Source organism: Phocoena sinus, chromosome 5, assembly GCF_008692025.1.
Source record: "Phocoena sinus isolate mPhoSin1 chromosome 5, mPhoSin1.pri, whole genome shotgun sequence".
NCBI classification, from domain to species: Eukaryota; Metazoa; Chordata; class Mammalia; order Artiodactyla; family Phocoenidae; genus Phocoena; species Phocoena sinus.
The window spans coordinates 116,278,014-116,291,555 of NC_045767.1; positions in this window are offsets into that span (position 1 = coordinate 116,278,014).

Here is a 13,542-nt window from a genome sequence, read left to right on the forward strand (position 1 = left end):
AGACCTTTGGCATTTGAGAGAAGGAGGAAAAAGACATTAGAGTTTCCTGCCAATGGAAACTCATTATCAGAAGAAAGCAAGGTCCACAACTCCCTGGTCCCTGTATGAGGCACACACTCCGGCCATTCATCAAGAGGCATAGTTTCCATTCTTATCCACCATCAAACATCACAATTTCCCTCCGGTATCAGCTGACAATTCCTTGAGCTCATGAAAAATAAGATTCCAGTCTAGCGATGATCGTAAACCTATTAATGCTGTTCTAGCCAATGATGATCATAAACTCAGTTCTGTCTAGTGAGACGTAGTAGGAAGTCTGCTGAGGGTCTCTATAAAATACTTATTGCTACTTGAGAAAAAGAGAAAGAATAATAAGTTTCTCTCTGCCCTTGCCACCATCCTCACTCCCTGCTTCCTGCCTTTAAACCAAGAGCCTGGTGTTAAGGCAGCTATCTTGTGACCATGAGGCAACCAAGTACAAGAATGACTGGCACACGGAGGCTGGTAAAATGAAAGGATGGAAAGAATCTGGCTTCTTGATGACATTGTTAAGTGGCAGAACCAGCCCTGGAATATCTGGAATGTTATTTTGTCAGAGAATTAAATGTCTTTTTTTCTAAAGCCACTCAGTCAGATTTTGGTTCTTTGCAATAAAATGTATCCTAAGGTTAGACCATCTGACCCAGATCTTCCTTGAATTTCATTAGATTTACTAGTATACTTCCTATAGATTCTTTTCCCCCTTTGGGTAACCAGAGTAAATTTCTATTTTGTGCAACCAAAGAAGCATTAACTTCTTATGTCGGCTTATTAACTTATTACATAGGCTTTTCACAAAATATTTGAGGTTTTTTTTTTCTTTATATCATAGGAGGAAATCAGGAAAAATGATCGTCCAAATGTAGAGAGTATTCGTTTCCTCTGATTCCTTGAGTATTTTCCTCGGCATTTTGACTTAACTCTGGATAAAAGCAGCAATCAACTCAAAAGCTACTGTTGCTATTATACTCTTAGCTTTGAGAAAGAATTGCAAAAGAGAGATGAGAGAGTTCGAGCATGGCTTAATCAAAGGTAGATGCTCTTGCTGGTAACCTAGGGAATGTAATTTGAACTTAGCATTTTATGTCACCTGAGGTGAGAGTGAAGTTTATATAAAAACACGTAGTGAAGAGCATTTCAAATTGGCATGTCTCCTTTTTAAAGAGATGAGATAACATTTAGTGAAAGCTGCAAAGATATTCATGTCCTTTGACCAAGTAATTCTACGCTAGAGAATTTTTCCTAAGGAAATATTTTGACAGATGTAGGACAGATGTTTCTATCTGTAATATGAAAAAAAAACCACTGAAAAAGAAAAACATTAAATATTCAATAAGAAGATAATGTCGTTAATTACAATATATCAACTAGAGGGCCTACAATCCAACCATTAGATATAATAATTATGTAAGCAAGGTAAGAATATAGAAGATGTTTGTCATTTTTTTTTAAAGCACAATACCTAGTGATACGTAAACTGTGATTGTAATTATAGCTAAGATCTGGAATGTATATGAAAAAAATTAAAAAATAGTTTTTGGAGTTAGGTGGAACTGAGAGTAATTTCTTTCATTTTTTCAACGTTATTCCAATGTGTTTTATTCTTTTATTTTTTTTCAGTGTTATTCCAATGTGTTTTATCCTTCATGCCAAGCATTGTATCGTGCCAAGATTATCACCTGTGCATAGAAAAAGAGTTTTCCTTCACTCCAAACCTCATGTGGACTTAAACATTTTGCTTGTTTTATATTCTTATGCTGAATAATCTGAACGATGGAAAACTCTTGAGGAGTCTTTAGCTGAGAACTGACAGGACCACCGTCAGAAGGGACATGAATGTTCAGAAAAGGTTCTCCAATGCCTTAGCAGGATTGATGATATCTGGTCTAAGGGGTATCAGAGTGGCCTACATTCTTCCTGATCCATAATTTCTCCCTGTGGTCTACCGGGTGGCTATTGATCTCTTATCCGTGGCAAGTTTCCTGAGCCTAAGAAGTTCTCTCCTAGGCCTTCTGAAGTTCATTCACGTGGCTGAGGCTTTTTTCAAGGGCATACCACATATATTGCCTGGAAAAGATCTCAATAAAATAGTTCCTACTACTAGAATTTAAGTCGTTCTTCCTACCAGAATTTAATAGGCCTTTTCTTGAAAAGAACGTAATTGGTATAATAGCAACACCTAGAAAATAGTTTCATTTGTCCTTTCTGATAGGAAGTACTGACATATAATGAGTGTGGGCAGGGCAGGGCTGGGCTGAGATGACCTGGGAGTGAACACATTAAATTCTACTTCCATACTTATTTGTGTCTCTAAATAAGATAAGAAAACACTCCATAACAACGGCCATGTTCAGTGATAAGAATGGACCCCTGTTAGAAGGAACCATACCTTCGGCAGAGATGAATACAACCCTGGAGAGAAACCTTGGTCTTATGAGTAAGAAGTCTGGCGTCCTAGCCACAAGAAAGTAAATTGCCTTTGGGGGCTGTGAGACAGAGCAGTGTCCATATAGAAACATATGTCTGAGGTATAGTGGTTCTTGGTGTTTGGAAATGTGAGGGAGAATTTGTGATGTCAGAATAACTGGGAGATATTACTCAATTTAGTGAGCAAAGGCGAGGAATACCAATCTCCTACCGTGTTGTAGACTGTCTTGAACACTGAAGAATCGTCCTCCATAAAATTTCAATAATGCTTCTGTAGGAAAACACTAGAAATTTAAAGCTGGGAAGAATCGTGAAGTTATCATCAAAAATGGAAAGAGTAGGGGGACTTTAGAAGAAAAGCATATTTCTCTGAGTGTTGAGTTTTGTTTTGATGGTGATGATTCAGTGATTCAGGAATGCATCTAGTATATTAGGAAAGGCTTTACTGGATATCTTTATATATCATTGTCCCAGGAAAAACCAGCTGCTTTGGAATTCTCCAGTTAGATGCTTTATGAAGGTGGTGACATTGAGAGATTTATTTGAGAGAGAAGCTTAAAAATCAGGTTTTGAAAATATACCTGCTGGAAATTTTACCAACCTTTATCATTTTTCTAGGTTTTATAATTTCATCTAGGCTTCTGGGATGGAAAATCTGATGACAGAGAATATTCGTCAATGAGATAAAGAAAAAATATTTTTACTTACATCTTTCATTTTGAGCCTAACTCTTAATGAAAATAATCCAATAGTTTTTTGGCCTCATATATATTTTTTCTAATCTGGGGATAGTTCAGTTTGTGCCAATATGTTTAGCCATGCAGCCTGATAGACTTTTTTCTTTTTCTTTTTCTTTTTTTGCGGTACGCGGGCCTCTCACTGTTGTGGTCTCTCCCGTTGCGGAGCACAGGCTCCGGAAGCGCAGGCTCGGCGGCCATGGCTCACGGGCCCAGCCGCTCCGCGGCATGTGGGATCTTCCCGGACCGGGGCACGAACCCATGTCCCCTGCATCGGCAGGCGGACTCTCAACCACTGCTGACTCTCAACCACTGCGCCATGGAAGCCCCATGATAGACTTTTAATTAAAACTATCACATGATGAGCTGATTGAGCATAGAAAGTCTCTGTAACACATTCATCTGTAAGCTTCACGCAAAGGTCTTCCTGCAGTCACACAACTGCAGTTATGTTTGGTTAACCTGTAGTTTTAGGGTTTAACTAAGCCTTTTAATTTTAATATCCGTTTCCCTATGTCTGGTTATTCATTATTATAAAGGATTAATATAAGGAAAGGATTAGTCTAGTAGTGGTCCTTCCTTAATTGCATTCTATATAATGGGGAAAAGCGTAAATTGAAGCCCAGCACCCGTCAAGCTGAGGACAAGTGAACACACTGAAAAGAGAAATACTATCAATTTATTTTCGGTCTTTTCTATATGCTACTAACGTATTTGAAAGTGTTTGCAACCCTAAATCTCATCTTTCTCACATTAGAGATTTTAGTTTCCCTTAAAGAAAAATGAAAATCCCCCCCCCACACCCACTTCCCTCTCCCTCCCTTGTGAAAAGGATTCTAGTGCTTTGGCTGGTTCTCAATGTACTTTTGTTCTCTGAGTGCTTTATCTTTACCCATCTTGAGTAATGGAACCCAGTGAAGAAGAAGTAACTTTAAAATCTTAATATGCTTTCTCACCCCTTCTCTTCTGTCCTTGAACAAATTGTGCCATGTTGATTTTAGCTGAGGTCCCGGGACAGTTACCGCTAAGTTACGGAGAGAAGGGGTATGGATCTTGGGTTGGCCGTGGGTCATCTTCCTAGGTGGCTTTTTGGCGCCTGAACTCCCACTGCACTTATAGAAGAAAAACTCTCTAGGGACTGGAGGGAAAAAGATAAAAGAGTGTTTTTCTTTGTTTCCAGATCAAAATGGGAACCTGATACTTGGTCTTATTTTTCAGCACTCCCTAACCCAAGGAAAAGGGTCAGAAGAGGGAGGGCAGGGTGTTTCTCTCCACTTAGGAGGCCATAATCCTGGTCCCAGAGGCATTCCTTCCAGAGCAGAACATTGCTCACAGCCTGGGTGGCCAGGGAAGCTTCCTCCTGGAGAGACGCAGTGAGAGCAAGGGAGTGGCCAGAGCATGAGGGCAGGTGAGCAATTTGGGCTCTTTCTTCCTTATGCCACCCAGGAGGCCTCAGTTGGGGGCTCCAGCTGGGAGGGCTGATGGAAACAATTTTCTGTTTTGTGTTGTTTTAAATAAGAGGAATATGATTATATTATTCCACTCTTATCTTCGCTTTAGCCCTACTTCTCGAGTATGCCAGTTTTCTCAACAGATGCCACTCACTTAAAAAGGGTTTGTAATGAAAGTCTCTTGAGTGGATACAAGAAAACATGCAACGCAGTCAGGAGAGTCACATTTTCCCCCTTCTGTTAAATTCTAGTAGAAGCTTATCACAAGCTGTTTCTGTTGCCTTGAATGCCCACTGCTTTCTCTGCTGTTGAGAGAAATGCCACTAAATTTTCAACCCTCCTGGGCAAAGCCTTCCTTGAAAGCATCCGCCCTTTCCTCCCTAGCTTTTATGTCCTCTCACTGCATCAAGTAACACAACCTGGTGGAAATGAAGCTTTATTAAAACATCATTCTCTTAAGCAGTCCACAGGCAAGCTGCTCACCAGGCTTTGTCCCTTCTGCGACAGAACAAATAGGCAGTAAGGTCTATCTCATCCACATATCTTTCTGTGACGGTATCTAGAGGGATCCTTGAACTTGAGATTTTTAGGAAGATGACAATGACAACAGCAACAGCTCTTCGAAAGAAGAGCTCAGTCTACGTGAAAAACATTTACATTTGACTAAATCTTTGTGCTGGCTTTTCTGTTGGGATTGTAGCAACCATCCAATTGCCATCTATTCCCCCCCCAGCTATTATAGGGTCTGGAAGCCTGGAAACTACATTTTCCAAACTGCTTTGTCATCAGGTGTCTAGTTTAGGTTCCAGGAATGGGAGCCCCCCTTGAGATTTAGAACAGAATAAAAAGAGAAGCTATTATTGACTCAGCAGTTGTGGACAAGCATGTAAGCTTTGGCAAAGCACAGACATGAGGTTTTGCCAGAAGTTTCTAGGTACAGTATTCTTTTGAAAATCACCCACTTTGGTGCTATAGGAAGCTGAGATCACTGGCTCAGGTTTGTTCTGATCCTCGAACTTCCTGATTTTCTGAATACTATGAGGAGCTGCCCAGACCTTTATTCTCCTCCCCCTTACAGTGGTTTTGTATAAGGGCTGTCATTCTCTGTATTAAATCCCTTCCTGCTTGAAATACCTATAGTGGTTTCTGTTTTCTTGACCAGACTCTGCCTGATACAATCTGTATAATCAATTACAAAAGCTAAAGGGTGGGGGCTTCCCTGGTGGCGCAGTGGTTGAGAGTCTGCCTGCTGATGCAGGGGACACGGGTTCGTGCCCCGGTCCGGGAAGATCCCACATGCCGCGGAGCGGCTGGGCCCGTGAGCCATGGCCGCTGAGCCTGTGCGTCCGGAGCCTGTGGTCCACAACGGGAGAGGCCACAACAGTGAGAGGCCCACGCACAGGAAAAAAAAAAAAAAAAGTAAAGGGTGGATCTTTGATATGAGATTTTAGTTACTGTTCATCAAGGCTCAGATGATTAAAACAGGAGTCATTTTTTTTCTCATGCTGTCCAAACACTGCACATCCTCTTTTGTGTGTTTCATTCCTGTTTCGTCTCGTATTGTGATTTGCTTTCCATGAAAGAGCTCTTACTCTTATATGTTACAACAGTCTGCACACAGTAGGTCTACAATATTTATTTGTTGAATTAAAAACAAAATGAACTATACTTATGCCCTTGCTTTACGTTCATCTTAGATACAATAATTTGTAGCTAAATGGCAAATAAAGGAGGCTACTATACTTCTAAAACATTCTGCAAAATGTCTAATGATTACATACACCAAGGAATAGTTTATCCCTCGGTGTGAGTAATGTTGAATCATTGCCTATTCATTCTTGTATAGAGTCATTTACTCAGTAAATATTTATTGATCACCTACTACATGTCAAGAATCATTATAAGCACTGGGACACATCAGGAAACAAAACAAGCAGAAATCTCTGCCCTATTCATCCCACTACTTTGATTTGATCTTGAAATCTGAGACTGGATGCTCTTTCCTTTGTTTCTTTGTGTTAAGTGTCTCATTGTGCCTAAGGCAGTTATTCCTGGTGGGATAATAAGTGTCCTGATGGCAGATCCAAACAGAAACCTGATTCTCCATATTAGGAAAGAGCATAGAGTCCAAGGCCCTGTCTGGGAACTTCATCTTTCTGGGACCCTTAATATAGGGATGACACTCTCTGTCTTCCTTGCTAATTGGTATCACATGCATATGTGGATACACTTTCTTCCTGTGTGAAAATCCAAACTTCCCCCTGTTCTGAGTAGCAGTAGAAGTTAAGCACAGTTTCTCTTCTAGCCTTGGCAAGTTGTTGTTTTACTGGGATTGATAACATTTAGTAGCACTCTCACTCAAGTCCCTTCTTGCCAATGGTTTATCATATTTCTCTTATTGTTTAGATTTAGACATAAAATAGTCTGGAGAGGTTTCTTATTCTCTATGTTGTTTTTGGCATATTGCCACAAAGAAGTCCACATTATTTTTGCTCATATGCTACCTCTGAATGATTTCTGGGATGAGACTGACTCATTGCTTATGACTAAGTTTGGTAGCAGTTTCCTTTAAAAAGAATAATTCTACAGTTTATTCTAATACATTATATAAATATTCTGAAATATTAAGTAATATACTTGTAGGTAAATGATGGAAATGTATGACTTCATGTATATATTTTGTCCTTCTTAGTAAATGGGGAGAGAGAATTCACCCAGATATCACTGAGGGTGATTTTACTTCTATTCGCAAATAAAGGAGGCAGAAGCCTTCACTGTATTCATGGTGGTCCCAAAGAGTGGCCAGAAGGAAACCAGGGACCACTAGTGGTTCTGGTTGATGGAGAGTCTCAGGCCCTTGAGACATGACTTTTAACTTCATTCAAGCTCTATATCCTGCCTTACACTGAAAGGGTGGTACTCTGACCAGTGCTGAGAAGGGCAGGGTTGGGAGTGGGCGTGGTCAGATCTCCTGACTTGGGGCCAGGAAAGTAATCCAGGAGGATCCAAAAGGATCCAGGCAACAGCACTGCCTATTTCCAGCCTAAAAGGCATTTGGGCAGCTGGGATTTGGCTCTAATCAAAAGAACCTGTGATTCAGCTTGGCCCACGCCCAGTATTCACCACTAAGTGAAAATGGGATTTTATTGTTTTTATGTCCATTTCTTTAATTATGAATAAAATTGGGAATATACCTACTCACACACACACAAAAAAAGAAAGAACCTATGATTAACCTCATAGCATAGGCCAGCGGAACTCACATTTTTAAGATTTAGGAGGGTCAGTATAGCATGGATTATTTCTTTCAGAAGATGGAAAACCTGTGCTTCCAGATTTTTATTCTCTATGTCCAAACATGAAGACAGAAAACAGCAAGTCAGGCCAAATGGATTCTACAGTGTGTATCTTGTTGGCTGCCTGCGAACAGAAGCAGACTGAGCTGGATTGAAGAAAGAAAAAATCGTGCAGGGAGTGGACGGAGAAAAAATGAGAAAAAAATGAGTGGGGAAGACTTTCAGATTAGTTATCAAAAAAATATGAGGAAAGGAAATACTGGATCCCTACTTTTAAATAATGCCTATGAGTTTTCTTAAATCAACAAAAAAACTAGGAAATTAAGAACTCGTTTTAATATCTTTTCCACCCAAGCCTATTTAAAGTGTTCCTAAAAACCCAAACCAACAAACAAAGCTCATAGGGCAGTACCCCAAGAAAAAAGTTAATTTTACTGTATGTCAAATAAAAATAATAATTTCTTTTTAAAACCTAGGGAAAAAAATTGTTCCAAGCCTGAGGCACAGCTGGGGAGAAGCAGAAAGATGACGCTTAATGGTTGTTCTCTCCGTTGCAGTGTACTTCTACTTTAATCCAGCCTGTTACCAGCTTGCATGTTATTTATTTAAATGGAAGACAGTATGTAAATACACTAAATATAGGAGGGCAAAGCTGGAGATGTTCCAGCTTTGCAAATGTGGTAGGGGAAATGGCCGTGGAGCGCCCTGGCCAGCACATTCCAGCTCTGTTGGCTAACCCAGGGGCTGTCCCGCAAAGACAGCCTAAGCAAATATTTTTTCAGTTAATGGGCACAATTACTGAAATTTCACACAACGCTTCAATCTTGCTCTGCAGTTCAATTTCCCTTCCACGTTCAATATCCAACCTTTTAAAAGACACATTTCCAGAGCTAAATTGGTTTTAGCATGCTTTGAAAAGTTCTACCAAATGATTGGAAACAGGCCGTGAATTTCTTCTCTTTTCCCTTTCTTTCTCTCCAGGTCCTCCTGTCCTAGTTTAGGGAATGTGTAGGGTCAGGGAAGCAGGTGGGGTGTGGTGGCAGAAAGAGGAAAGGGGGTCCATATATACTATCAGGAATATCTTTATTTTTAGGATGAAATCTCATCAGGGAACAGCCACAACTTTTTACTCAATACATACCTGGTGACATAGCTTTAGTATCTTTATCAAAATTATCTTCCTTATTTCTACCAAGATTATTTCTAGCAAAATTACTTCTACCAAGAAAGAACTGAGGAGATTGCAATTAAAACCATATACAACGAACAGGGTAACAAGATTAGGAAGTCAATTTAAAAGTCATCTATGCAGGCAAAAAAACCCCTACCCCGTAATGGACCTTTAATTTATATTTGAATCTTTACATAACCAAAACAAAAGAAGAAAACTAAGCCTATATTTATGGAGTGAGTTCTTGCAATTTGCCCAGCTCTGGATTTGAACACAGAAAACCACTCATAATAATGCATCAAAATGTCCAATGATAGCATCCTTGGCGTCTTCACCCTGGAGAAAATTTGGTGATGATCAGCTTTATTCTGACTATGGTTAACTGGAATAATCAAAATATGCCTTGAGCAGAAGTCATGTCTAGAGAGTTATAGACTATTTGTAAACACGGCTAGGGATATGCACAGGTGCTGTTACCATATGTAATTGAGGAGTCTGGCTGTCGGCCAAGATCCCATGTGTGATCTCTCAAGCCCGACCATAGGCAATTGTAAAGGCTTTAACTGGCAGGCTTTTGTGAGAAAGCTGCCCTCGCCACACTTGGTGCACAGCCTGGGGGTAGTTCTAGTCAGACTCACTTCCCTTCCGGGCAGCCAGGCTCACATACAACTGCATTCCCAGTCCAAATACCTCCGTTCAGGGGCCTCCTTATCAAGGGGCCTTCCAGTCGCTTTTCTACACTCTGACACAGTACTTTTCCACTCCTTGCCCTGTCCCCAACCCCATCCCCATCCCAGGGCTTCCCTGGCAGGGAGACAATCCCGCAATCTGTGCTAATACATCTGACCCTTGCCTGGAGCTGCTCTTGGGAGGGAAAATGGAACACTGGGAGCCGGTGCTTTTTCCTGTTTTGCCTTTTGATTATACTATTGCGGTAAGTGAATAAAGGCTTAATTGTTACTCTCTGTTTGGCTTGTTGTCTTAATTGACCGCCTTAACACCTGGCAGCTCAGCTTTCTCCAGTTCAGCTCCTGACAGTAATTAGATATCAAATTTGGGAATAGAGACACAATTTAGAGTTCTTACTCAGGGTTGAATGGATATTTATCCAGAACAATCAGGCATCTCCCTTGAATTCCAGAGTCCGTCAGCCCTTTGAGGGGAGTTGAAAAGCATCGTGGTTTCATGGACAGGACACAGAATGAAATGCCGGAAGTCTTGGGCTCTAAAGTATACCTTGCTGTATAATTTGGACTTACAACATCATCCAAATTTTCTGGGTTTTAGTTTTCTCAACTGTGAAATGAGGAACTCTGGACAAACGGGTATTGAAGATGCCTTTCACTCTATGGTGCTCACCTGAGCCGTCACCTCTTCATTCCTTGATGTAGATCAGAGTATCTATCACTCACTTTTTTTTTTTGCGGTACGCGGACCTCCCACTGCTGTGGCCTCTCCCGCCGCGGAGCAACAGGCTCCGGACGCGCAGGCCCAGCGGCCATGGCTCACGGGTTCAGCTGCTCCGTGGCATGTGGGATCCTCCCAGACCGGGGCACGAACCCGCGTCCCCCGCATCGGCAGGCGGACTCCCAACCACTGCGCCACCAGGGAAGCCCTATTACTCACTTTTGCTAGGACATGGGAGTGATGGAGGGAGGAAGCTGGGGCAAGAGCATAGTCCCCAGTGTCTTTAGGGACAATTATCTCATCCTAGATTGTCTACTGGGCAGCTCTAGACCTTAGATAAGAATTTGGGCTTTCTCTGAGGACAAGTGTAATTTGGAGTTTTATAATTTTATGCATATTTTCTAGAGCAGATAAGCCCATGTTTTAGTTTTAGAGCATCCTCAGGTGTGTCTAGACACTTGGTAAAGGATACTTTTCTGTGTTTATAGACGTAGGGGAGTACTTATTGTAGTATTTACTAAATAGATTTTGAATAAACATGGGTGTCGGGAGCTGAATTTGTGTCCTTCCAAAATTCATATGTTGAAACCCTAACCCCCAATGTGAGTATTTGGAAATGGAGTCTTTAAGAAGGTAATTAAGGTTAGATGAGGTCCTAAAGGTAGGGCCCTAGTCCTATAGGACTGGTGTCCTCCTAAGAAGAGCAGGGTCTCACCAGCGGTCTTTCTCTCTCCACCCAGGCACAGAGGTAAGGCCATGTGAGGACACAGTGAGAAGACGGCTGTCTACAAGCCAGGAAGAGAGATCTTACCAGAAGTCAACCCTGATGACACCTTGATCTTGGATTTCCAGCCTCCAGAACCGTGAGAAAATCAGTGTCTATTGTTTAAGCCACCCAGTCTGTGGTGTTTTGTCATGGAAGCCCAAACGGACTAATACAATGGGATAAAGCAATCATCTGTATAAAACTCACTGTCTAAAAATAAAGCCAACAAAAAATGTGGCATGATATTGAGCAACTGATGGAATGTAAGAAAAGAATAGCCATTTGACCTTGACATTGGAAAAGGTCCTTCAAGCAGCACAGCACATCGACATAGGATTATTTTTCACTTGTTGTGGGTCCAAAGACCCCCTTTGTTATGCTGAGAACAGCATTTCCTTTATGATAATATTTTATATATTCAAGTTTTCCGTTTTTCAGTTTTCAAGATTCAGCCTTTAGACAAACCTTAGTACATTTAATTATAATAACTGCATGTATGCACATGTATGTAAATTACATAAAATAAAAATATTATAAATTTAAAAAGTGTAAAAATTAAAGGTAGAGCTGGTAAGCTGGAAGGTGGTAGAGGAGGAGAGTTGGAACAAAATGGAGGGAGTTAATTCCTCATTTTATAAATTAGAGAGTTGAGCAGTATGACCTGAAGTTGATGGATTAAGGAACAGAAGACAGTTCTTTAAAGTTACAAAAATCACCAGTAGTAGAGTTAACATAAAAAAAGGTTAACAAGTTCTTGGAGGGAAAGGAGCTAAGTTATGAGCTAGATCCCTCATTATTTATGAAATAAGATCAACAGCTACTTGGAAAACTGACACATCAGGAAACAGAAGTGTAGGTATATTGTTTGGAACTAATCGCAGTCAAAAGAAGGTGATGTTGGACTACCAATCGGCGGAACCCCTCTTTCCCATCCAGTTTCTGAACGAATCGGGGAATAGGGCAAGGAGTAAGGCTGGTGGGAGATTCAGAGGTTACTTATTAGTAGTAAAGGCCAACTTGGAGTAGACGGCTTGCTCTGAGAGCTGAAAGGCTTGTTTAATGCACTCCAGGAAGAGGAACTTTTTCCATCAATTATAAAAGTTCTGGACCAGGGCAGCCCTTCCCACATTGCAGGAAGGGCCCACACCTGGAAAAGCAGCAGGGGAATGCCTTTCCCACTGAAGCTCCAACCCCAGGAGAAAGAAAGGAAGGAGCTGAGCCAGGCATGCACAGTTTATCTTTCTCAAATTTCCTACTCAGATTAAGCCATTCTTTAAATGAATTCCATGGTAGAATGGAGAGAGGCCAGGACTGGCACATGTGGAAGGAAACTTCAGGATGAGGGGGTTTCCCCCTTAACAGTTGCCTCTAGGGAGTTGAATGTGTATTGAGCGTAGGGTGGACTGGAGAAGAATTTTGCTTGTCATTGTACGGGAAGAGTAGCAGTCGAAGGTGGGAGGTGAACGAGGGTTTGGTCTGTGCCTTGCCTTCACTTTGGCCTATTTTGGTTGCTACCTTGCCCTTCCTTCATCCCCCTGGAGATTTTGGTTGGACCACCTGAGCAGAGTCGAGGATGACAAAGTTAAAGAAGAAAGGAGCAAATGCTGGCTCAATACCGTAAGTCAGTTCTCCTGAATGTTTATCTTCAACCCTCATCCTCTCTAACATGGAAGCCACATTTCAATCTACTTCTGTTGAGCTACCTTTATCTTGTTCACTAAGACGTGGGCCTGAGATGACATCTCAGTCACCCTCTCCTGCTTTGGGATGCACAATAGCCTTTTTCATTTCTTCTAGGTGAATAGATTCTAACACGATGAGAATTCAGGGAGGACCCTTAGGCCCTGAGATCAGACTGAGGTGGGCTACTCCCATGTATACTTGTTTGACTCTTGTCCATCGACCTTCGTTCTGTTTCCTCCTCCCACTCTGTTGCGCTAAGGACACATTTCTCTAACCCTCAGAACTAAGCATCTCTTCTTCCTCCATTACTAACCAGGTGATCGAGAACTTGGCATTCATGGTATCTTGATCTGGGTGGTAGTTACACAGGAAATATATGTGTGAGAATCTATTGAACTGTATACTTAAGGCTGGTGCACTTTATCCAATTTACTCTACGTGTGTTATAGATCAACTGGAAAAAACCCTAGTCTTCAGTTCCTTGACAGTTTCTATCCCTGCCCCAAACTGGCACAAGAACAGGCGTGGCCCTTCCCCTAGACTTTTATTATGGCAACATTTTGAA